The following is a 27,007-nucleotide window of genomic DNA, read 5'->3' as shown; positions in this document are numbered from 1 at the left end:
CCGCCAATCCAGCAGCCCTCAGTTTGTTCTCTACAGTTAGGAGTCTCTTGTGGTCTGCCCCTTCTTGTTTGTTCCTTCCCCTATGTTCATCTGTTTTGATTCTTAAATCAGAGTGATACCATATGGTGTTTGTCTTTCTCTGACTCAATTATTTCATTCAGCATAATACTCTCTTAGCTCCATCCATGTTGTCACAAATAGCAAGATTTCATTCTTTTTTACGAGTGAGTAATAGTCCATTTTATTTACATAAATATTTACATTTATGTATTTATCTCACATCTTCTTTATCCATTCATCAGTCAGTGGATATTTGGGCTCTTTCCATAGTTTGGTTATTGTTGATAATGCTGCTATAAACATCAGGTTGCATGTGTCCCTTCAAGTCAGTATTTTTGCATCTTTTGGGTAAATAACCAATAGTGCACTTGGTGGATCATAGGGTAGTTCTGGTATTAACTTTTTGAGGAACCTGCAACTATTTTCCACAGTGGCTGCACCAATTTGCATCCCCACCAGCAGTGTAAGAGGGTTCCCCTTTCTCCGCATCTCACAACATCTGTTGTTTCCTGTGTTGTTAATTTTAGCCATCTTGACAGGTGTGAGATGGTATCTCATCATAGTTTTGATTTGCACATCCCTGATGATGAGTGATGTTCAGCATCTTTTCATGTGTCTGTTGGCCATCTGGATGTCTTCTTTGGAAAAATATCTATTTATATCTTCTGCCCACTTCTTTTTTTTTTTTTTTATAATTTTTTTAAGTTTATTTATTTTGAGAAAGAGAGAGAGAACAAGCAGGGGGAGGGCAGAGAGAAGGGGAGAGAGGATCTGAAGCAAGCTCTGTGCTGACAGCAGAGAGCCTGATGCGGGGCCTGAACTCATGAACCATGAGAACATGACCTGAGCCGAAATCAAGAATTGGACATTTAACCAACTAAGTCACCCAGGCACCCCTCTTCTGCCCATTTCTTAACTGGATTATTTGTTTTTTTTGGATGTTGAGTTTGCTAAATTCTTTATTGATTTTGGATATAAGCCCTTTATCTGATAAGTCATTTGCAGGCATCTTCTCCCATTCTGAAGGTTGCCTTTTAGTTTTGTTGATTGTTCCTTTGCTATGCGGAAGGTTTTTATCTTGATGAGGTCCCATTAGTTCATTTTTGCTTTTGTTTCCATTGCCTCAGGAGATGTACCTAATAAGAAGTTGCTATGGCCGATGTCATAGAGGTTGCTGCCTGTGTTCTTCTCTAGGATTTTGATAGTTTCCTGTCTCACATTTAGATCTTTCATCCATTTTGAATTTATTTTTGTGTATAGTGTAAGTGGTCCAGTTTCATTATTTTTCATGTTGCCATCCTGCATGTTGCTGTCCAGATCTCCCAACACCATTTGTTGAAGAGAATGTCTTTTTTCCATTGGATATTCTTTCTTGCTTTGTCGAAGATATGTTGACCATATACTTGTGGGTCCATTTCTGGGTTTTCTATTCTGTTCCATCAATCTGTGTGTCTATTTTTATGCCAGTGTTATACTGTCTTGATGACTACAGCTTTGTAATATAGCTTGAAGTTTGGAATTGTGATGTCTCCCACTTTGCTTTTCTTTTTCAAGATTGCTTTGGCTAAGCAGGGTCTTTTTGTGGTTCCATATAAATTTGGGGATTGTTTGTTCTAGTGCTGAAAAAATGCTGGTGGTATTTTGCATGGGATTGCTTTAAATGTGTACATTACTTTTGGTAATAGAGACGTTTTAACAATAATTGTTCTTCCAATCTGTGAACATGGAATGTTTTTGCATTTCTTTGTGTCTTCTTTAAGTTCTTTCATAAGTGTTCTGTAGTTTTCAGAGTACACATCTTTTACCTCTATGATTAGGTTTATTCCTAGCAATCTTATGGTTTTTGGCTTTGGTTTAAGTGGGATCGATTCCTTGATTTCCTTTTCTGCTACTTCATTATCGGTGTATAGAAATGCAACAGATTTCTGTACATTGATTTTGTATCCTTAGACTTTACTGAATTGGTGTATCAGTTCTAGCAATTTTTTGGTGTAGTCTTTCGGGTTTTCTACATAGAGTATCATGTTGTTTGCAAATAGTGAATCTGTGACTTCTTCTTTGCCCATTTGGGTGCCTTTTACTTCACAAAGTCTTATTCTATATCTAATAATACTTAATCTTGACTTGCCATGTTTTGTAAAACTTTTCCTCACCCTCCCTTTTTCCTCTGTGCCGGTGCAAAAACAAACATGTGTACGCTAACACATATACACACACGAAAGTAATCATAGCCTTTCTCTTACCACCTTGTATATTGCATTTAGTGGAATTGTTAGTACTTTTCAAAATTAAGAAAATCATTTAGATTATATATTTACTGCCCAAAGTGACATCTAATTGTTTTTAAAAAGGCCTACATTTAGTTCACGTCTGCATTCTCGGGGCTTAAATAAAATTCTCTTTAGCAAGGTTGTTTGTGCTTGAATTATTATTTGTTTTACACCGGAGTCTCTGGTTTCTTCAGTGCCTAAGAGTAAATTCAAATGATGGCACATTAGCCGGATTGTCCAGGTGAAGCTGCCTAAACTTCAGGGAAGCTTATTGACACTACTGTGATATGAAATACTGTTACTTTTTCAGTCATCAGGCTGAACCATTGCCATTGAAAACTGGGATTACTTATATACTTATTCATAGGAAATGTGCAGATAGTAGCTCTAACACTTGAAGCATTTGAATGGATTTCCATTTATAAATATGCTCTAACATAAATACCAGTGAATGTATTTCATTATATGATAAATTTTTAAATTTGGAGAAGTGATAAATTATAACATTGAGTTTTAAGATGAAGAATATGAGCAAAGACCTGATTAGTTAGCCCTTCTTTATTCAAATAGTCTAGTCCACATTAGTTCCAAGTGTTCTGTTACCTCTAAATAGAATATACACGATCAAAAGTGCGTTGCTCTTTAAAAATAAGAAACATTTTATAACTGTATCATAAATTTAATGATTTGAGTATTACCTTTAGTTTTCTTGCCTTGTGTACATTGGATTAAATAGACTTCATTGTGGCTAGATTTGATTGGAAATATGGGTACAGAGTCAAAGGAGGCTGAAATCAAGTATGTGACCAGTATAGCATCAGCACTAAACAATGGCCTCTGAGTAGATTGGTGTAACTTCTGTTTCATTGCCAAAACCAATCTACCTCAAACTCAACCAACTATCCTTGATAAATTTATGGTTCAGTTGTTAGCTTACTAAACAAGTGATTTTTCAGAGAATTTTTTTAAAAAAATACTTCAACCAATAGGTTTTTAAACAGTTCGTCAAATATTTATTAAGCTACACTGTGCTAGGCACTTGGGATATGAAGATCAATAAGACATGACCTTTCCCATAGAAACTCAATAATAACAGTGTGGACACCATGGTGGAAGAACACACTACATTCCAATTAGTACTTGAGTTGGGGGCACAGGTGGAACATAAGCCAGTTAGAGGTTGAAAGTGGAAGCTCCAGGGAAAGTTTTCCTGGAGGGTGATCTTACCTAAATGTATCTTAAGTTATCAGAGCTAAAAGAGAACAGTAAAAGTTGAAGAAAGAAAGTAAAGGGGAAAGGGAGAAAAAGGATATTATTTTATATGCTTTAGAATTTTGTCTTTCACACTTAAGTTCATGTTCTATTTGAAATTGAATGTTTTGTTTGCATTGAAGTATGAATCCAATTTCGTTTTGTTGATACTGATAATTATCACGACCCTCTTTAATGCAAGAAAACATCCTTTTCCAATGATATTTAATTGTTCTATTTACTAGATAGTTGTTTTTCTGTTTATTATGTAGACAGTTCACATTTATATTTTTCTCCAAATAATCAGCTGTCCTAACTCCATTTTGAAAATAATTCATTCTTTTCCCACTGATTTGTTGAAGTGCCACCTTTAACATAGATGAATTCTTACATTCCTACCCTTTCTTTCTGGGTATTGTTCTATTCCTTTCTTTATTTCTTCTTTTTTTTAATGTGTATTTATTTTTGAGAGAGAGAGAAACAGCCCGCGGGTGGGGGAGGAGCAGAGAGAGAGGGAGACACAGAATCTGAAGCAGGCTCCAGGCTCTGAGCTGTCAGCAGAGCATAATGGGGTTCTCGAACCCACAAACTATGAGATCATGACTTGAGCAGAAGTTGGACCCTTAACCGACTGAGCCACCCAGGTGCCCCTTGTTCTATTCCTTTCAAAGGTCTTCTTACACTTGCTAATGCCATTCTAGTGTAATTTTTGAGATTTTATTGTACATTTAGTATCTGGCAGTGCCTTAACATAGTAATAGTCCTCATTTTATTCTTCAAGCCTCCTCTTTACCCACACAACAATTTAAGATTAAAAATGTAGTTCTTTTAACTGCCACCACCACCAACAATCTCTTTTCTGTCTCCTCCTCTCTCTCCCTTTCCCGTATTTCTGTCTTCATTAACACAATGTTAGAATATAGAGATTATAATTGCTTACGTTAGAGGGTGTTGAGGGGCCTGGGTGGCTCAGTCAGTTAAGCATCCCACTTCGGCTCATGTCATGATCTCATAGTTTTTGAGTTCAAGCCCTACAACGGCTCTGTGCTGACAGGTCAGAGCCTGACAGGTCAGAATCTGCTTCAGATTCTGTGTCTCCTCAATCTCTCTGCCCCTACCCTGCTCGTTCTCTGTCTCTCTCTCAAAAATAAATAAACATAAAAAAATTTTAGAAGTAGTTGAGGTGTCACTTTAGAAATAGTGTTCAGATGGCCTGTAAGTAGGATATACTAATTGATTAGGTGAGGGTTAAAGAAGAGAAAGAGTGCTGGGTGGCTCAGTCGGTTAAACGTCCGACTTCAGCTCAGGTCCTGATCTTACAGTTCGTGTGTTCGAGCCCCGTGTTGGGCTCTGTGCTGACAGCTCAGAGCCTGGAGCCTGTTTCAGATTCTGTGTCTCCCTCTCTCTCTGCCCCTTCCCTGTTCATGCTCTGTCTCTGTCTCAAGAATAAATAGACATTAAAAAAAAATTAAAAAAAAAAAAAAAAAAAAGAAGAGGAGGAAGAAATTTAAGAAGTCTCCTAAGACCTGTCTGCTCCACTGAGTTGTAATGGAAATCAAGAGGTAAGGTGGTAGACGTCACTTTAAAGATTTATGAAACACTTAGTATAAGGTTTGTTAGTCTTCATACCTTTGTGAGAACTGAAATCACAACCAATGAAATTACTACAGTGACGAGTGACAAACAATGAATAAGCCATTTTCTATCTCTGGGGCTCAGTTTTTTCCTCTCTAAAATGGATACATATGCAAATAAGTGGGAAGCCATAATTTCTAATCTTTTATGATTCTCTGAAATAATGAAATAATTTTCACTTAAATAATCATTTTTTTTCTTCTCCCTTAGTTAAAATGAGCTACCTTACTAAGAGCTTCTACTGGTTTTAATAAAGGGAAAGAAATACCAGGTTAAATTTTATCAGTCTGTTGTATTCTGTCTGCAATATAAAAATACTTAACTGAGATCATCTGATAAAATGACTGAGTTCTAATCTGCCTTTAGTGTTAATCTTTTAGTGCTGTAGAATATACTTAGAGAAAAAAAAACCTTGAAGACTGAGAATGCCTAACATTTAACCACAAACACAATTAATATAAAATGTAGTGATTTAATTTGGAAATGTGTTATAAACATTGAAGATTAAAATTATTTAAATGGGAAATTTCTTATCACTGGGAAGTTGCCTTCACAACACACATCTAAGGGGAACACTTTACCCAGTTAATTAGTAAAGTTAATACATAGTTCCGGGGGTGGGGGGAGTGTTCACATTAACTCCAAATATTAAATATATATGGGATTAATCTTCTCCTTTATGCTATAGAACACATATGCAAATAGTTATAATTAGACATTATTCCAGAAAGAGCCTCAGTTTTAATTTCTGGGTTCTAGGTGTCACAAGGGTAATGATGAGTCCCAGAAGGATAGCAATAGACAAAGGTAAAACATGTAAGTTCCTTTAAAGTAGTTAAAAAATATAAAAACGTAATTGCTCACAGTCCATTCTGTAGGGCAGAGGACTCAGTGATATGCTCTAAGCAGGAAGAGGAAGCTTCCCTGGACAGCCCCAAGTATTCACAGACACTCTGATGCTAATAACACCTGATCACAGTAAGGATCCTTTCAGATATACGAGACTCCCTGCCTCACACATGCCCACGCACCTATCCACATGTTTCTTGATATCCTCATGACCCCTCCCAACTGCTATGGAAACTTATATAAATCATATAAACAACTCTGGAATTTTCCTCATTGTATACTATGAACTACAAGAACTGAAGGTCATTTTTTCAGAGGTACCCACATTCCAGGACTAAGGTTTATTTTTACAACTAGAAAGAGTTGATCGTTATTAGATTTAAACACACACCCCTCCACACACACACGTTTGTTGTTAATAACTGATTTCATAAAGGTATGAACGTTTAAACATAGCACACATGTGTGTGTATACATATATAAAAAGTACTGTAGTGTTAACTTAAGATTATGGGAGGTGAAGTCAGAGAAACTCCACTAACTGTATTATGTTGGGCAATTGACTTAAACTCTCTATCACTTGTCTTATCAGCAAAAAGGAGATAATACTAGCTACTGCCCAGGGTATTGTAAAGATTAAATGAATTAGAGCATATTAAGCATTTAACACCATATCTAAATCAGAGGAAGCACTTGAAAAATGTTAGCTATTGTTATCACTGTTTTCATGGTTTTAGGATTTCTTGAAAATGTCATGCCTTTTCATTTTTCTTGTGCTTTTGATCTGGCCTAGTTTTCATCTAGTATTTTTTTTCATCTTCTATGAAGTTCTATTAAATTTTAATATAGCTAAAAAATGTAACAGATGTATAGCAATGGAATAAAATCAAATATAAGCAAATTTTACCTTTGAGAGAAAAATTTGCTTATGTCATTCACTGTTCAAAATACTACATGGCCTTTTACTGGATTTACCAAATTATTAACACTCCTCAATTAGGAGAGGTTTTTTTTTCTGTTCTGCTAAAATACAGATTTGTAAAGAATATTATTTGATAAATAATTGTTAGCAACTGATTTTATAATGTTATGGAGGTTTAAACAGCATGTTTATTAAGTAAAAGACATGTCGATCATATGTTAAAATGTATTCTTACTAAAATTTACCTTCAAAAATTATTTAGTACAATATGACAATGATTTCATTGTTTATGAACTTAAGAGAAATTTTAAGTCTTGTTGCATTCTGCATTTTTGTGTTAATTAACAATAATGTTTTAAATTTAATTTCCAGGTTACACATTCCTTTGTTTCATAACCTCTGCTTTTCAAAGTATCTGTGGAAATTTTTTTCAATTATTTGTTGTTGTCTCATCCCAAAGCCCCCAAGATTTGGCCCATGCTTCTTGAGTTAAGATGTGCTCCCAATCTTCCAGTTAGGTCAACCACAAAAATTAAGATATGATAGAAGGTCAGTGGAAGAAATTCATATCAAAACAACTACTCACCATGTCATTATGACAGCCTGCTGTAACAAATGTGCTTCTGTTTTAACTTATGACAATTAATTGCTAAAAGTAATTTAATCTGACAGAGGCAGGGTGTTGAAAGGCTCCTGGAGATGTCATAAAAGCGACCTTTCTGCCCATGTGCTGCCAAAAGCCATTTTTAACAAGGAGCTAAGGAAACAGTGCAACTTCTTTTGTACTTTGTTAATTAGTTATTGATTTGAAACAATGCACTTCCAAATACTGTTAGAGGAGTTAGACGCCAGCAAGGTCACTACCTGACAATCTAGTCCTGATAATCTTTAAACTATATGAGGATTCTTTGAAGCCTTTTGTTCCGTTGGCCTAAAATTGAGATTGTCTGGTTTGCTGAAATGTCTACATTTTTTTTATCATTGGACTTTTCAGTTTAAAATATTTTATATGTTAATAATCTGTTACTTAGTCATACTTCATTACATGATGTGCTTTAATTTTTCAGAATTCTTGTGCATGTAGTCTCAAATAAGTACATATCCTACAGAGAGTGTATATATGGCTTGATTAGTGATGCCAAAGAGAACAAGGAAATAATATTTTAGCCTCAAAAAGAGAAGCAAAGTAGAGGTTCTAGAATTCATTTATTGAACTTACTAGTTGATCTTGTTTTTATTTTGGGTATTACATTTCTTAATAAAATATTTAAGTACAGGTTAAAAACTGCAGGCCTTTGAGTGAGTCAACCTGCACAGCACTGGGAAGGATAGAAAGATCAGATGGAGAGTTAGCACAGTACAAGGTTAAAAGTCGGGAGTTTTTCAACTCAGACCTCTTGGGCTCTCATCTTGAATTGTACTAATTAGCTGTTTGTCCTTGAACAAATCTATTCAACCTCTCTGTGCCTGTTTCCTGCAATGGGAACCATAATAGTACCTGCCTCATATTTTGATTGTGAGGATTAAATGACTTAACACTTGTGAAGTGCTTAATCAGAAGCTGGTATGTAGTAACCACCTGATAAATGTTAGCTGCTGCTATTGATGATGATGATGATGATGATGATGATGATAAAATATAGTCCCCGCCCTTAATTCTGTGTTAATAATTTTGTATTTTATGTATGCAATATTTTCAATAGATAAATGATTATTTTTATTATTATCATGTATTTCTTATTAAGTAAATTTGGATATATTTGTTCTACATAGAAAATATTAAAATAGCCTAGTAAAGTTGTCCTCTGTGTTTGTGTTTTATGAAGAACCGTGTAGGAAACATTTGTATATATCCCTGTTCTAAAATCAGAACAGCTGATAAAATAGTTATTTTACTAAAATATGTTAAATTTTTCAGTTTAATTGTTTAGATGGTAAGAAATCTAGGTTTACAGTGGATGAAATGTTTTTTCTTAGGATAGAATATCCTCCATTAAGAAGGAAATGCAGATTAAAGTACTGACATTTACAACTGTTAGTTGACAAAATTAATTGATAAAAATTTGAAGGGATTATAATGCCTGTTGTTGGCTGGATGTAAAGAAAAATTAGTCTCACTTAGTATGATGGGAATGTGAGAAAGCAATCTAGTAATGTTTATTAAAATTAAAAATACATAAAGCTTTCAACCCAGACATTCTATTCTTGGAAATCTATCTCACTGAAGTAAAATTAGCTCTAATTCCAATCTATATTAGCAACAGTTTAAAGATATCAGTTGATAACCAGAATTTAGTATCTAGATTTAAAATCATCAGATGGGGGCGCCTGGGTGGCGCAGTCGGTTAAGCGTCCGACTTCAGCCAGGTCACGATCTCGCGGTCCGTGAGTTCGAGCCCCGCGTCGGGCTCTGGGCTGATGGCTCAGAGCCTGGAGCCTGTTTCCGATTCTGTGTCTCCCTCTCTCTCTGCCCCTCCCCCGTTCATACTCTGTCTCTCTCTGTCCCAAAAATAAATAAATGTTGAAAAAAAAAAAAAATCATCAGATGAAATGGGGTGCCTGGGTGGCTCAGTCAGTTGAGTGACCAACTCTTGGTTTTGGCTCAGGTCCTGATCTCATTAGTTCAGGCCCCGCATCAGGCTCTGTGCTGACAATGTGGAGCCTGCTTGGGATTCCATTTCTCCCTCTCTCTGCTCCTCCCCTGCTTGTGCTCTCACATACCCTCTATTTCTCTCAAAAATAAGTAAGTCAACTTAAACATTTTTTTTGAAAAAAAATCATAAGATGGAATAGGCTTCTAATAAATGAATTCTAGAACTGCTACTTTGTCCTAATTTTTAAAGCTTAAAATACTATTTTGAGTAGAGGGGCCAAGAAGACTGAGTAAGAGGACCCTAAGCTCACCTTGTCACATGGATACCACTAACATCAGGTAATGGAAAATGACCTGAAGACTGGCAGAGCAAACTCCACAACTGAAAGGAGAGGAGAGACTACATTCATAGGGTCGGAAGGATGGAGATGCAATGGAGAGCTTATCCTACTGCAGCCTTCTTCAGGGGTGGAGCATGAACAAGAAGAAGGGCAGGAAACAGACTATCATGCTTGGGAGACCACCTGGGGAAGATGAATGTCCATAACACTTGGTGTTAAAAGTGAGAAGGCCCAGGGACACCTGGGTGGTTCAGTCGGTTAAGTGGTTAAGCATCTGACGTCAGCTCAGGTCATGATCTCACAGCTTGTGAGTTCGAGCCCCACGTAGGGCTCTGTGCTGACAGCTCAGAGCCTGGAGCCTGCTTCAGATGCTGTCTCTCCTCTCCCTCTCTTCTGCCCCTCCCCTGCTCACACTCTGTCTCTCTCTCCTTCAAAAATAAATAAACGAACATCTTTTTAAAAAGTGAGGGGGGCTGGGGCGCCTAGGTGGCTCAGTCGGTTGAGCATCTGACTTCGGCTCAGGTCATGATCTCACGGTCTGTGAGTTCGAGCCCCACATCAGGCTCTGTGCTGGCAGCTCAGTCAAATGTGGCCAACAGCATGTCTTCCCACCAGCATACTTTGTGGGGCCTCAGATCCTGTACCATTCTGCGGCGGTGGTAGCAGGTCCTGCAGAAGCCCAAGGTTCACCTTGTTAAAATTGCTTGCACCACCCTGCCTGGAGACCAAACACTGCTCACACAGGAAAAGAAAGTCTCTGCAGGCAACTGAACTGAAAGAGAAAGCAGCCAGGACATAGCAATAGTGCACATGAAATGCACATAGGAGAGACTCCTGAAGCACCAGGTTCTGGTGAACATGGGACTGTACTACAGAGCATTCCAGGACCTCTTCTTTATAAGGCCATTTTTTTTCAAAAGGAGGAGATGTAGCTGACACAGAAACAGACACAGAGAGTTAGACAAAATGAGAGAGAGGAATATGTCCCAAATGAAAGAACAGGACAGAATCACAGCAAGAAACCTAAGTGAAATGGATATAAGTAGTATGCCTGATAGGGAATTTAAAGTAATGATCATAATGATTCTCACTGGACTTGAGAAAAGAGTGGAAGACATCAGTGAGGCCCTTAACAAAGGCACAGAAAATATAAAAAGAAGCCAATCAGAGATGAAGAACACACTAAATAAAATTTAAAAGACACTAGGTGGAATAAATAGGCTAGAGGAAGCAGAGGAAAGTAATATAGACCTGGAAGATAGAGTAATGAAAGAAGTCAAGCCAAGCAGGTGAGAAAAAACAGTTATATGAAATGAGCATAGATTTAGGGGTCTCAGAAGCACCATCAATGGTAATAATGTGCTCATTATAGGGATCCCAGAAGGAGAGAAAAGGGGACAGAAAGTTTACTTGAAGAAATAATAGCTGAAAACTTCCTGAATCTGGGGAAGGAAACCTATCCAGATTCAAGAGGTAAGAAATGATCCAACAAAATCAACGCAAGGAGTTCCACACTAAGACACATAGTAATTAAAATAGCAAAAAGTAGTGATAAGGAAGAACATTTTTAAAAGCACCAAGAGAAGACTGTTACATAACAAGGGGAAACCAACCCCCCCCCCCAAAGCTATTAGTGGATTTTTCAGTGGAAATTTTGCAGGCCAGAAGGGAGCAGCATGATAAGTTTAAAGTGCCGAAAGAAAAAAAAATTACAACCAGGAATACTCTATCCAACAAAGCTATCATTCAGAATAGAAGGAGAGAAAAAAAATTTTCCCGGCAAACAAAAGTTAAAGGAGTTCATGACCACTAAACCAGCCCTACAAGAAATGTTAAAGGGGACTCTTTAAGGGGCACCTGAGTGGCTTGGTTGGTTATGTATCCAGCTTCAGCTCAGGTCATGATCTCATGGTTCATGATTTTGAGCCCTGCATCAGGCTCACTGCTGTCAGCACAGAGCCCAGTTTGTATCCTCCATCCCCTCGCTTTCTGCTTCTTCCCAGCTCACACTCTCTCTTTCAAAAATAAATTAAAAAAGAAAAGTTAAAAACATTAAAAAAATTTTTTTAATGGGGATTCTTTGAGTGGAAGGAAAACATTATTAGAGTAAGAAAAGTAGGAATCACAAAATAGTGAAAAGAAGCCTATCTGTAAAAGTCAGTCAAGGACTCACAAAATGGAAGGATGTAATACCACATATGAAAAATGTGAGGAGGTAAGGGGTAAAGTATGGACTCAAACTTAAGTGACTGTCAACTTAATATAAACTTCTATATGCAGAAACTGTAATATACAAACTTAATGGTAACCCCAAATCAAAAACCAGTAATAGATACGCAAAAAATAAAGAGAAAGGAATCCTTTCACTAAAGAAAGCCAGCAAACCATGAAGGAGAATAAGAGAAGAAAGGATCAGCGAAGAACTACAAAAACAACCACAAAATAAGTAACAAAATTGCAATAGATACATGATTATCAATAATTACTTTGAATTTACATGGACGAAACCCTCCAATCAAAAGACATAGAGTGATGGAATGGATTTAAAAAAAAAAAAGACCCATCTATGTGCTGCCCACAAGAGACTCATTTTAGATCTAGAAACACATACAACTGAAAGTGAGGAGATGGAGAAACATTCATCATGTAAAGGGATATGAAAAGAAAGCCAAGGTACCTATACTTAAATTGGACAAAACAGACTTTAAAGTAAAGACTATAACAAGAGACAAAGAAGAACACTATATAATAATAAAGGGGACAATCCAACAAGAAGATATAATAGTTGTAAATATTTTTGCACCCAACATGAACACCAGAATGCATAAAACAATTAATAACAAGCATAAAGGAACTAATAAATACTAATACAATAATAGTAGAGAATCTTACCTACATCAATGTACAGACCAGCTAAACATAAAATAGACAAGGAAAGAGTGACTTTGAATGACACTAGACCAGATGGATTTAACAGTTACATTCAGAGCATTCCATCCTAAAACAGCAGAATACACATTCTTTTCATGTGCATATGGAACATTCTCCAAAATAGATCACATATTAGGCTACAAAACAAGTCTCAACAAATTCAGAAACATCCAAGTCATTCCATGCTTCTTTTCTGAAATACTATGAGGCTAGAAATCAACTGTAAGAAAAAAATCTGGAAAGAACTTAAATAACATGCTACTAAATAAATGGATCAACCAAGAATTCACAGAAGAAATAAAAAATTACGTGGAGAAAAATGAAAAACAATTGTACAAAATCTCTTTGATAAGGCAAAGTGGTTCTAAGAGGGGAAGTTTGTAGCAAGATAGGCCTACCCCAAGAAGCAAGAAAATCTCAAATAACCTAATCTTACATATAAAGGAGCTAGAAAAAGAAAAACAAAACAAAACAAAACAAAACAAAACAAAACAAAATAAAAAAACCCAAACCAGCAGAAGGAAGGAAATAATAAAAGAGTAGAAGTAAATGATATAGAAACTAAAAAATAATAATAATAATAAATAATAAAAATAATAATAATATTGGATCAATGAAACCAGGAGCTGGTTCTTTGCAAAGATCTACAAAATTCATAAAATTTTACCAGACTTGTCAAAAAGAAAAAAAAAGGGGGGTGGGGGGTGGGGAAAGAAAATACTCAAATAAAAACACAAATGAAAGAGTAGAAATAACAACCAATACCAGAGAAATACAAAGGATTATAAGTGAATGTTATGAAAAATTATATGCTAACAAATTGGACAACCTAGAAGAAATGGATAAGTTCCTAGAAACATGTAACCTATCAACTCTGAAGGAAGAAGAGACAAAATTTGAACAGACCAATTACCAGCAATAAAATTGAATTAGTAATCAAGGAACTCCCACTGAACAAAAATCTATCACCAGATGGCTTCACAGGTAAATTCTACCAAACTTTTAAAAAAGAACTAGGGGCGCCTGGGTGGCGCAGTCGGTTAAGCGTCCGACTTCAGCCAGGTCACGATCTCGCGGTCTGTGAGTTCGAGCCCCGCGTCGGGCTCTGGGCTGATGGCTCAGAGCCTGGAGCCTGCTTCCGATTCTGTGTCTCCCTCTCTCTCTGCCCCTCCCCCGTTCATGCTCTGTCTCTCTCTGTCCCAAAAATAAATAAATGTTGAAAAAAAAAAATTAAAAATAAATAAATAAATAAGTAAATAAATAAATAAAAAAGAACTAATACTTCCTCTCTCAAACTTTTTTCAAAAAATACAAGAGGAAATCTGAGTGTGGTTTTGATTTGTATTTCCCTGATGAGGAGTGACGTTGAGCATCTTTTCATGTGCCTGTTGGCCGTCCGGATGTCTTCTTTTTTTTTTTTTTTTTTTTTTTTTAATATATGAAATTTATTGTCAAATTGGTTTCCATACAACACCCAGTGCTCATCCCAAAAGGTGCCCTCCTCAATACCCATCACCCACCCTCTCCTCCCTCCCACCCCCCATCAACCCTCAGTTTGTTCTCAGTTTTTAACAGTCTCTTATGCTTTGGCTCTCTCCCACTCTAACCTCTTTTTTTTTTTTTTTTTCTTTTTTTTCGTTTTTCCTCCCCCTCCCCCATGGGTTCCTGTTACGTTTCTCAGGATCCACATAAGAGTGAAACCATATGGTATCTGTCTTTCTCTGTATGGCTTATTTCACTTAGCATCACACTCTCCAGTTCCATCCACGTTGCTACAAAAGGCCATATTTCATTTTTTCTCATTGCCATGTAGTATTCCATTGTGTATATAAACCACAATTTCTTTATCCATTCATCAGTTGATGGACATTTAGGCTCTTTCCATAATTTGGCTATTGTTGAGAGTGCTGCTATGAACATTGGGGTACAAGTGCCCCTATGCATCAGTACTCCTGTATCCCTTGGATAAATTCCCAGCAGTGCTATTGCTGGGTCATAGGGTAGGTCTATTTTTAATTTTCTGAGGAACCTCCACACTGCTTTCCAGAGCGGTTGCACCAATTTGCATTCCCACCAACAGTGCAAGAGGATTCCCGTTTCTCCACATCCTCGCCAGCATCTATAGTCTCCTGATTTGTTCATTTTGGCCACTCTGACTGGCGTGAGGTGATACCTGAGTGTGGTTTTGATTTGTATTTCCCTGATAAGGAGCGACGCTGAACATCTTTTCATGTGCCTGTTGGCCATCCGGATGTCTTCTTTAGAGAAGTGTCTATTCATGTTTTCTGCCCATTTCTTCACTGGGTTATTTGTTTTTCGGGTGTGGAGTTTGGTGAGCTCTTTATAGATTTTGGATACTAGCCCTTTGTCCGATATGTCATTTGCAAATATCTTTTCCCATTCCGTTGGTTGCCTTTTAGTTTTGTTGGTTGTTTCCTTTGCTGTGCAGAAGCTTTTTATCTTCATAAGGTCCCAGTAATTCACTTTTGCTTTTAATTCCCTTGCCTTTGGGGATGTGTCGAGTAAGAGATTGCTACGGCTGAGGTCAGAGAGGTCTTTTCCTGCTTTCTCCTCTAAGGTTTTGATGGTTTCCTGTCTCACATTCAGGTCCTTTATCCATTTTGAGTTTATTTTTGTGAATGGTGTGAGAAAGTGGTCTAGTTTCAACCTTCTGCATGTTGCTGTCCAGTTCTCCCAGCACCATTTGTTAAAGAGGCTGTCTTTTTTCCATTGGATGTTCTTTCCTGCTTTGTCAAAGATGAGTTGGCCATACGTTTGTGGGTCTAGTTCTGGGGTTTCTATTCTATTCCATTGGTCTATGTGTCTGTTTTTGTGCCAATACCATGCTGTCTTGATGATGACAGCTTTGTAGTAGAGGCCAAAGTCTGGGATTGTGATGCCTCCTGCTTTGGTCTTCTTCTTCAAAATTCCTTTGGCTATTCGGGGCCTTTTGTGGTTCCATATGAATTTTAGGATTGCTTGTTCTAGTTTCGAGAAGAATGCTGGTGCAATTTTGATTGGGATTGCATTGAATGTGTAGATAGCTTTGGGTAGTATTGACATTTTGACAATATTTATTTTTCCAATCCATGAGCAGGGAATGTCTTTCCATTTCTTTAAATCTTCTTCAATTTCCTTCATAAGCTTTCTATAGTTTTCAGCATACAGATCCTTTACATCTTTGGTTAGATTTATTCCTAGGTATTTTATGCTTCTTGGTGCAATTGTGAATGGGATCAGTTTCTTTAGTTGTCTTTCTGTTGCTTCATTGTTAGTGTATAAGAATGCAACTGATTTCTGTACATTGATTTTGTATCCTGCAACTTTGCTGAATTCATGTATCAATTCTAGCAGACTTTTGGTGGAGTCTATCGGATTTTCCATGTATAATATCATGTCATCTGCAAAGAGCGAAAGCTTGACTTCATCTTTGCCAATTTTGATGCCTTTGATTTCCTTTTGTTGTCTGATTGCTGATGCTAGAACTTCCAGCACTATGTTAAACAACAGCGGTGAGAGTGGGCATCCCTGTCGTGTTCCTGATCTCAGGGAAAAAGGTCTCAGTTTTTCCCCGTTGAGGATGATGTTAGCTGTGGGCTTTTCATAAATGGCTTTTATGATCTTTAAGTATGTTCCTTCTATCCCGACTCTCTCAAGGGTTTTTATTAAGAAAGGGTGCTGGATTTTGTCAAAGGCCTTTTCTGCATCGATTGACAGGATCATATGGTTCTTCTCTTTTTTTTTGTTAATGTGATGTATCACGTTGATTGATTTGCGAATGTTGAACCAGCCCTGCATCCCAGGAATGAATCCCACTTGATCATGGTGGATAATTCTTTTTATATGCTGTTGAATTCGATTTGCTAGTATCTTATTGAGAATTTTTGCATCCATATTCATCAGGGATATTGGTCGGTAGTTCTCTTTTTTTACTGGGTCTTTGTCTGGTTTAGGAATCAAAGTAATACTGGCTTCATAGAATGAGTCTGGAAGTTTTCCTTCCCTTTCTATTTCTTGGAATAGCTTGAGAAGGATAGGTATTATCTCTGCTTTAAACGTCTGGTAGAACTCCCCAGGGGAGCCATCTGGTCCTGGACTCTTATTTGTTGGGAGATTTTTGATAACCGATTCAATTTCTTCGCTGATTTGGGTCTGTTCAAGCTTTCTATTTCCTCCTGATTGAGTTTTGGAAGAGTGTGGGTGTTCAGGAATTTGTCCATTTCTTCCAGGTTGTCCAATTTGTTGGCATATAATTTTTCATAGTATTCCCTGATGATTGTTTGTATCTCTGAGGGATTGGTTGTAATCATTCCATTTTCATTCATGATTTTATCTATTTGGGTCATCTCCCTTTTCTTTTTGAGAAGCCTGGCTAGAGGTTTGTCAATTTTGTTTATTTTTTCAAAAAACCAACTCTTGGTTTCGTTGATCTGCTCTACAGTTTTTTTAGACTCTATATTGTTTATTTCTGCTCTGATCTTTATTATTTCTCTTCTTCTGCTGGGTTTAGGCTGCCTTTGCTGTTCTGCTTCCATTTCCTTTAGGTGTGCTGCTAGATTTTGTATTTGGGATTTTTCTTGTTTCTTGAGATAGGCCTGGATTGCAATGTATTTTCCTCTCAGGACTGCCTTCGCTGCGTCCCAAAGCGTTTGGATTGTTGTATTTTCATTTTCGTTTGTTTCCATATATTTTTTAATTTCTTCTCTAATTGCCTGGTTGACCCACTCATTCGTTAGTAGGGTGTTCTTTAACCTCCATGCTTTTGGAGGTTTTCCAGACTTTTTTCTGTGGTTGATTTCAAGCTTCATAGCATTGTGGTCTGAAAGTATGCATGGTATAATTTCGATTCTGGTAAACTTATGAAGGGCTGTTTTGTGACCCAGTATATGATCTATCTTGGAGAATGTTCCATGTGCACTCGAGAAGAAGGTATATTCTGTTGCTTTGGGATGCAGAGTTCTAAATATATCTGTCAAGTCCATCTGATCCAATGTCTCATTCAGGGCCCTTGTTTCTTTATTGATCGTGTGTCTAGATGATCTATCCATTTCTGTAAGTGGGGTGTTAAAGTCCCCTGCAATTACCACATTCTTATCAATAAGGTTGCTTATGTTTATGAGTAGTTGTTTTATATAATTGGGGGCTCCGGTATTCGGCGCATAGACATTTATAATTGTTAGCTCTTCCTGGTGGATAGACTCTGTAACTATTATATAATGTCCTTCTTCATCTCTTGTTACAGCCTTTAATTTAAAGTCTAGTTTGTCTGATATAAGTATGGCTACTCCAGCTTTCTTTTGGCTTCCAGTAGCATGATAAATAGTTCTCCATCCCCTCACTCTCAATCTAAAGGTGTCCTCAGGTCTAAAATGAGTCTCTTGTAGACAGCAAATAGATGGGTCTTGTTTTTGTATCCATTCTGATACCCTATGTCTTTTGGTTGGCGCATTTAATCCATTTACATTCAGTGTTATTATAGAAAGATACGGGTTTAGAGTCATTGTGATGTCTGTATGTTTTATGCTTGTAGTGATGTCTCTGGTACTTTGTCTCACAGGGTCCCCCTTAGGATCTCTTGTAGGGCTGGTTTAGTGGTGACAAATTCCTTCAGTTTTTGTTTGTTTGGGAAGACCTTTATCTCTCCTTCTATTCTAAATGACAGACTTGCTGGATAAAGGATTCTCGGCTGCATATTTTTTCTGTCTAGCACACTGAAAATCTCGTGCCAATTCTTTCTGGCCTGCCAAGTTTCAAAAGAGAGATCAGTCACGAGTCTTATAGGTCTCCCTTTATATGTGAGGGCACGTTTACCCCTTGCTGCTTTCAGAATTTTCTCTTTATCCTTGTATTTTGCCAGTTTCACTATGATATGTCGTGCAGAAGATCGATTCAGGTTCCGTCTGAAGGGAGTTCTCTGTGCCTCTTGGATTTCAGTGCCTTTTTCTTTCCCCAGTTCAGGGAAGTTCTCAGCTATTATTTCTTCAAGTACCCCTTTAGCACCTTTCCCTCTCTCTTCCTCCTCTGGGATACCAATTATGCGTATATTATTTCTTTTTAGTGTATCACTTAGTTCTCTAATTTTCCCCTCATAGTCCTGGATTTTTTTATCTCTCTTTTTCTCAGCTTCCTCTTTTTCCATAACTTTCTCTTCTAGTTCACCTATTCTCTCCTCTGCCTCTTCAATCCGAGCTGTGGTGGTTTCCATTTTGTTTTGCATTTCATTTAAAGCGTTTTTCAGCTCCTCGTGACTGTTCCTTAGTCCCTTGATCTCTGTAGCAAGAGATTCTCTGCTGTCCTGTATACTGTTTTCAAGCCCGGCGATTAATTTTATGACTATTATTCTAAATTCACTTTCTGTTATGTTATTTAAATCCTTTTTGATCAGCTCATTGGCAGTTGTTATTTCCTGGAGATTCTTCTGAGGGGAATTCTTCCGCTTGGTCATTTTGGATAGTCCCTGGTGTGGTGAGGACCTGCAGGGCACTTCCCCTGTGCTGTGGTGTATAACTGGAGTTGGTGGGCGGAGTCGCAGTCAGACCTGATGTCTGCCCCCGGCCCACCGCTGGGGCCACATTCAGACTGGTGTGTGCCTTCTCTTCCCCTCTCCTAGGGGCGGGATTCACTGTGGGGTGGCGTGGCCCGTCTGGGCTACTTGCACACTGCCAGGCTTGTGATGCTGGGGATCTGGCATATTAGCTGGGGTGGGTAGGCAAGGTGCACAGGGGGAGGAGGGGCAGGCTTAGCTTGCTTCTCCTTAGGTGATCCACTTCAGGAGGGGCCCTGTGGCAGCGGGAGGGAGTCAGATCCGCTGCCGGCGGTTTGGCTCCGCAGAAGCACAGAGTTGGGTGTTTGCGCGGAGCGAGGAAGTTCCCTGGCAGGAACTGGTTCTCTCTAGGATTTTGGCTGGGGGATGGGCGGGGGAGATGGCGCTGGCGAGCACCTTTGTTCCCCACCAAGCTGAGCTCTGTCGTCCGGGGGCTCAGCAGCTCTCCCTCCCTTTTTCCTCCAGCCTTCCCGCTTTCCAAGCAGAGCCGTTAACTTATGACCTCCCAGACGCTAAGTCGCGCTTGCTGTCGGAACACAGTCCGTCAGGCCCCTCCGCTTTTGCAAGCCAGCCTCCGGGGCTCTGCTTGGCCGGCGAGCCGCCCCTCCACCCCGGCTCCCTCCCGCCAGTCCGTGGAGCGCGCACCGCCTCGCCGCCCTTCCTACCCTCTTCCGTGGGCCTCTCGTCTGGCTTTGCTCCGGCGACTCCGTTCTGCTAATCCTCTGGCGGTTTTCTGGGTTGTTTAGGCAGGTGTAGGTGGAATCTAAGTGATCAGCAGGACGCGCGGTGAGCCCAGCGTCCTCCTACGCCGCCATCTTCCCTCAGGTCTCCGGATGTCTTCTTTAGAGAAGAGTCTATTCATGTTTTCTGCCCATTCCTTCACTGGATTATTTGTTTTTTGGGTGTGGAGTTTGGTGAGCTCTTTATGGATTTTGGATACTAGCCCTTTGTCCGATATGTCATTTGCAAATATCTTTTCCCATTCCGTTGGTTGCCTTTTAGTTTTGTTGGTTGTTTCCTTTGCTGTGCAGAAGCTTTTTATCTTCATAAGGTCCCAGTAGTTCATTTTTGCTTTTAATTCTCTTGCCTTTGGGGATGTGTAAAGTAAGAAATTGCTATGCTGAGGTCAGAGAGAGCCAAAGCATAAGAGACTCTTAAAAACTGAGAACAAACAGGGTTGATGGGGGGTGGGAGGGAGGAGAGGGTGGGTGATGGGTATTGAGGAGGGCACCTTTTGGAATGAGCACTGGGTGTTGTATGGAAACCAATTTGACAATAAACTTCATATATTGAAAAAAAAATACAGGAGGAAAGAAAACTTCCAAATTCATTGTATGAGTTCAGTATTACCTGATATAAAAACAAGATTAAAACACATCAAAGAGAGAGAGAGAGAGAGAGAACTACAGGCCAGTATCTCTGATGAACATAGATGTGAAAATCCTCAACAAAATACTGGCAAACCCAATGCAACAATACACTAAAAAAAAAAAAAAAATCATTACCACAGTCAAGTGGGATTTACTGCTGGGATGTTAAGGGCAATTCAGCATTTGCAAATCAATCATAATACATCACATCAATAAGATCATTAAACCGTATGATCATTTTTGATAGATTTAGGAAAAAGCATTTGACAAAGTATAACATCCATTCATAATTAAAAAAAAACAAAGGTTTTGAGGGAACATACTTCAACGTAATAAATATGAAAAACGTACAGCTGACATCTTACTCAGTAGAGGAAAACTGGGAGCTTTTCCCCTAAGGTCAGGAACAAGACAAGGATGTCCACTCACTACTTTTATTCAACATAGTACTGGAAGTCCTAGTCATAGTATTCAGGCAAGATAAAGAAGTAAACAGCATTCAGATTGGTAAGGAGGAAGTAAAACTTTGACTATTTGCAAATGGCATGATACTATATATTAAAAAAAAAAAAAACCCTAAAGACCACCAAAAAACTACTAGAACTGATAAATGAATTCACTAAAGTTGCAAGATACAAAATCAATGTACAGAAATCCATAGTATTTCTGTTTTTTTAATATTCAAGTAATTTTTATTTTCTTTATGAGAATCTGAATTTTTCTTTTTTAAATATAATTTATTGTCTAGTTAGCTAACATACAGTGTATACACTGTGCTCTGGGTTTCGGGAGTAGATTCCCATGATTCATCTCTTACATACAATGCCCAGTGCTCATCCCACAAAGTGCCCTCCTCAATGCCTGTCACCCATTCAGAAATCCATAGTATTTCTGTCCCCTAATAATAAAGTAACAGAAATTGAGAAAATCCTATTTATATTTACACCAAAAATAATAAAATACCTAGAAATAAACTTAACCAAAGAGGTGAAAGACCTGTACTCTGAAAACTCTAAAACATTAGTGAAAGAAATTGAAGATGATACAAAGAAATGGAAAGATATTTGATGCTCATGGATTGGAAGAACAACTATTGTTAAAGTGTCCATAATACCTAAACAATCTATATGTTTAATGCAATCCCTATCAAAATGCCAACATCATTTTTCACAGAACTAGAAAAAACCATCCTAAAATTTGTATGGAAGCAAAAAAGACCCCAAATAGCCAAAGCAATCTTGAAAAAGAAAAAGCTAGGTAACATAATTCTAGACATCAAGTTATATTACAAAGCTGTAGTGATCAAAATAGTATGGTACTGACACAAAAATAGACCTATAGATCAATGGAACAGAATAGAAAGCTCAGAAATACACCCAAAATTATATGGCCAATTAGTCTTTGACAGAGGAGGCAATAATATCCAATGGGAAAAAGACAGTCTCTTCAGCAAATGTTGTTGGGGAAACTGGACAGCTATATGCAAAAGAATGTAACTGGACCACTGTCTTTCACCATACACAAAAATAAATGGATTAAGGATGTAAATGTGAGACATAAAACCATAAAAATCCTAGAAGAGAGTCTACGCAATAATTTCTCTGATATCAGCAATAGCAACATCTTTCTGGATATGTCTCCTGAGGCTAAAGAAATAAAAGCAAAACTAAACTATTCAGAATACATCAAAATTAAAAGCTCCTGCACAGCAAAGAAACAACCAACAAAACTAAAAGACAACCTAACTGAATGAGAGAAAATACTTGCAAATGACATATTTAATAAAACATTCATATCCAAAATATATAAAGAATTTATATAACTCAACACCCAAAAAACAAATAATCCAATTTAAAAAATGGGCAGAAAACATGAATAGACATTTCTGCACAGAAGACATAGAGATGGCAAAAAGACACATGAAAAGATTCTTAACATCACTCATCAGGGAAATGCAAATCAAAACCACAATGAGCCTACACCCTACACCTGTTGGAAAAGCTAAAATCAAAAACACAAGAAACAACAAGTTTTGGCAAGGGTATGGAGAAAAAGAAAGCTTCGTGCACTGTTGGTGGGAATGCAAACTGGCACAGCCACTATTTAAAAATATAACTACCCTACAATCCATTGATTGCAATACAGAGTATTTACTTAAAGTATATGAAGGCACTAATTCAAAGAGATGTATGCAGCTCTGTGTTTACTGCAGCATTATTTACAGTAGCCAAATTATGGAAGCAGCGCAAATGTCCATTGATAGATGAATGCATAGAGAAGAAGCGGTATACATGTACAATGGATGGAGTATTATTCAGCCATTAAAAATAATTCAGTCTTGCTATTTGAAACAACATGGGTGGATCTACAGAGTATAATGCTAAGTGAAATAAGCCAGCCAAAGAAAGACAAATACCATATGATGCTATTCATATTTGGAATTTAAGAAATAAAACAAGGGGAGAGAAAAAGACAAACCAACAAAACAAACTCTTAATTGTAGAGAACAAACAGATGGCTACCAGCGGGAGGGTGCATGGGGTAATGGGTGAAATAGGTGTAGGGGGTTAAGAGTAAACTCATCTTATGAGCACTGAGTAATGGATTGAACTGTTAAATCACTGTGTTGTGTACCTGAAACTTAAAAAGCACAGTATGTTAACTACACCAGAATTAAGATTAAATTAAATTAAAGACTAAAATACTACTTCAGCTCAAATTTTTCACAAATTTAGAATATCCAGATTTGTTTGAATGAATTAGGTTTTATAATAGGGAAGTTACAATATGTTTTAATTAATATAGTTTTTATCAGTATATTTTCAAGGTGTTTTAAGAAGTTCATTTATAACAGTAAATAGCCATTGCAAGTACATAAATAACTTACATTTTTGTAGTATATCTTGCAGGTAAAACATTTGTTACATGCTGTTTGCCAGGCTTTTTACTTTACATCTGTTCGACCTCCCTATTCTGTACCCTATGAGATAGCAACCCAGATTCTCTTTGTTCCCAAAGTTTTTGTTCTATTTTATTGGGAAAAGGTACAGTTTTAAAGGTTTCCCAGACTAACCTCTCATGTACAACTGAGGATTTTGAGCATCCAAAAGAGTAAGTAATCACTCTAAGACCAAGCTGGTTAAACAGCGCTGTCTGGATAAGAACTGAAGTCTGAGAGAGAGAGAACAAACATGCATATGTGTGGGTGTATAAATATATTGTCTCTGGCAATTGTAAATAATCTTTGCATAGTTTTTAAATTATTAATTCTTTGGAGACAGTTTACACATCTTGTTTTTCAAGTATAATCACAGACAAATCATCTGGTTAACGTATCTTACAAAGCAGAGATATCAAATCATAGGCATTTACATTTGATCCACGATGCCTAAAAGTACTTGTCCTCCCCACACAAAAGCTCTCCAGGACCCCCAAGAAATCCCTGCTTCCCTAATCACCTCCCTTCATCCCCCAAATTTCCACAAAATGCGCTACGTATGTAATGCATACTGAAAATAATTTAACCTTTTCTTGATGGCACAGGTTGACATGAGTTTTTGCTATATCATAATTGTAGCTTTAGATTCAGATATAGATCCTGTGAGTCATACTTAGCTTCTGACTATACCATTTTGTTTATAGAGAATGTTCTAGACCGTGCTGTCTGGAATGCTTGACATGTCTTCAATATGCTATCATAATGCTAATTACCTTTAGGGTTATAAAATAGTCTTCTAACCCTTATCCCCTCCCCAACACACACACACACACACACACACACACACACACACACACACACACACACACATACACACAGAAAGGTATTTCTCTTGCTTCTCACCGTACTGAGTTATTCATTAGATGGTGGTAGCTAGATCAACCTTGGTAAGTGAATTGTATGTATGCTTGTGGGCCTATACATCACATCTATCTTTGCTACTGTGGTTTCTCCATTCATGCACTGAGTGTGCCAACTCTAAGTTAGCCAGTATCAGAATCTGACAGACGTAAACTGGCTGAGTCTTCCTGTCTTCTCGGTTGTTTATTGCCTCTTCTGTGGTGGCTACTCTCTTGTAAGTGATCATATGGTACAAGGTCTTCACTTAGTGTGTGTCTTTACTTTCTTCAGGCTTCCAAGAGTGACTTTGCAAGGAATTATAACAATCTCTGAGTTCTTGCTAGGATGTTGTGGTAGGCAGAATAGTGTCTTCCAAAGATGCCCACATTCTAATCCCTAGAACCTGTGAGTATGTTATTTTACATGGCCAAAAAAAAAAAAATGCAGATATGATTAACATTAAGGACCTCAAAATAGGGAGATTGTCCTAGATTAATTAGGTGGGCCTGATATAATCATTCAAGTTCTTAAAAGTAGAAGAGGGAAGCAAAAGTGTGAGTGGAAAAGGAGATATAACTATGGAAGAATGGTCAGAATGATGCAAAGCTGCTGACTTTAAGATGGAAGAAGGAAGCTGTAAGCCAAAGGGGCAACCTCCAGAAGCTAAAAAAGGCAAGGAAATGGGTTTTCCATTAAAACCTTCAGAAAGGACCCCTTGATTGTAGCCCAGGGTGACCTATGTCAGACTTCCAACATACAGAAATATAAGATAATACATTTGTGTTGTTTTAAGCCACTAAATTTGAGGCATTGTGTTACTGCAGCAATAGAAAATTTAAACAGATGTTAAATCCTATATCCTGAGACAGTGCTTATGTATCAATTAACTCTCCTTATCCAACTGAATGTTGTATCCTCCTTGATCCAGCATGTTCAGAATTCAGTCCCATATACACTCCTTTGCTCCTGCCTGTAAGTATAGACTGTCTTGCAACTCCTTCATGGGGTAGTCCCTTTCCTCTCTTAGGAGACCCAGCACTTCCCTGGATAGGGTATACAATGACTTAATCCCAGTTATTGGCGTAGGACCAGAAGTGGAAATGAGAGCGGGGGTCAAGGGAGCACATGTTGTCTGGCAAAAGCAGTAGCTTCTGCATCATCTTCAAGCATGCACAAGCCTTTAACACAGAGGCATGGGCTACTTCTGTAAGCTTTGAAGGTTCAGGGGAATCTGGGGACTTAAAAGATGTAGATGCCTCCACTCCTTGGCTCAGGGTTCCACTCCTTGTGAATTAGGGCCCTAACCCTGTATTGTACATCTGAGAATCCAGCTTTCTCCCGAGCTCTACTTCTATCATAAAAATACTGGGCCTAGTCCTTAGCGTCTTTTGCCTTCCTGCTGCAGAAGGTGAGAGTATCTCTACATGATGCTATGGAAATTCTCTGGCTTTCACTGTTAGTCTTGTGCTAATTAATCACTCTCAGCCTTTTATCTTGTTTTGTTTTGTTTACAAAGCATCTATTGCCCTTGGAAATGACCATCCAATCCTATAGTCCTTATAATGATATACTTTTCAATGCCAATGCATGTACCTGCTGGTGTATTCCTTTCTGCCAGTATATACTTCTAGTTCATTATTGCTGAAAGTTTTTAATGGTTGCACTGCTACTGCATGCCAGGGTTTGTCAGTATTCCACCTACTACAGGCATTGAAGTCTTGTTGCCAGCTAGCCGGTAGACAGGTAATTCATCTCCAAAATTTATACCTTAGAGTCACCTTTTTAAGACCAGACACTGGAACCAACTGTCATAGATCAGATTCCCTTAGAAGCAGATTGATGGAAAGATGAGCATAATGATCTAATGAGCCAGTGGGAGATTTACTGGGGATTATTCTCAGGATAAACACCTTTAGAGAATTGAAGGAATCATAGCTAGTCTTCAAAGGGAGCAAAGATAGTTCTCCCAAACTGGGGCAAGGGAGCTAGGTCCTTATTCCCCAGCACTAACCAGCCATTCAAAGCAGTTGCCCTCTAAGAAGGAGGTATAATCTTGGATATGGTGGTTCCCTTCCCAGGAAATCAATAACAGGAGAAAGGTGCTTGGCTGCAAGAGCTGTCAGCCATCAACACTCAAAGCAGATGGGGGGATGAGTTCTTCAATTTTGTGGGGTCAGCGTTTGGGGTACTGAGCCATACCTTACAGTAAAACTACCACCATTACTGTATATATTCATAAATAATGTGTTGTTCAACTGGAAATACTGAGCAGCAAGCACAGATGCAGTTATGTAAAGATAGGAAAATATTGTTAGTGTAAATGAAAGCCCTTAGTAGAAGGTAAGCTGAACAGATACTTGGATTGTGCTCTGACCTCAGCTTCCCTCAACATTTACAATAGCT

General features: G+C 38.0%; 1 protein-coding gene and 1 long non-coding RNA gene across 15 annotated transcripts in view; one reads left to right on the top strand and one right to left on the bottom strand.

The window, feature by feature from the left end:
* Positions 1–27,007, top strand: part of FAM172A (family with sequence similarity 172 member A) — a 441,861-nt gene that overhangs the window by 202,079 nt on the left and 212,775 nt on the right. The window lies entirely within an intron of this gene.
* On the bottom strand, positions 1,798–16,090 carry LOC123608409. Its single transcript, XR_006717221.1, has 2 exons — positions 16,030–16,090; positions 1,798–1,865 (listed from the first exon to the last, which is right to left on the bottom strand). It is a non-coding gene; the product is annotated as an uncharacterized LOC123608409 (long non-coding RNA).

This window comes from Leopardus geoffroyi, chromosome A1, assembly GCF_018350155.1.
Source record: "Leopardus geoffroyi isolate Oge1 chromosome A1, O.geoffroyi_Oge1_pat1.0, whole genome shotgun sequence".
NCBI classification, from domain to species: Eukaryota; Metazoa; Chordata; class Mammalia; order Carnivora; family Felidae; genus Leopardus; species Leopardus geoffroyi.
The sequence above is the reverse complement of the archived record's forward strand: the minus strand, read 5'-3'. Positions and strand labels throughout refer to the sequence as shown.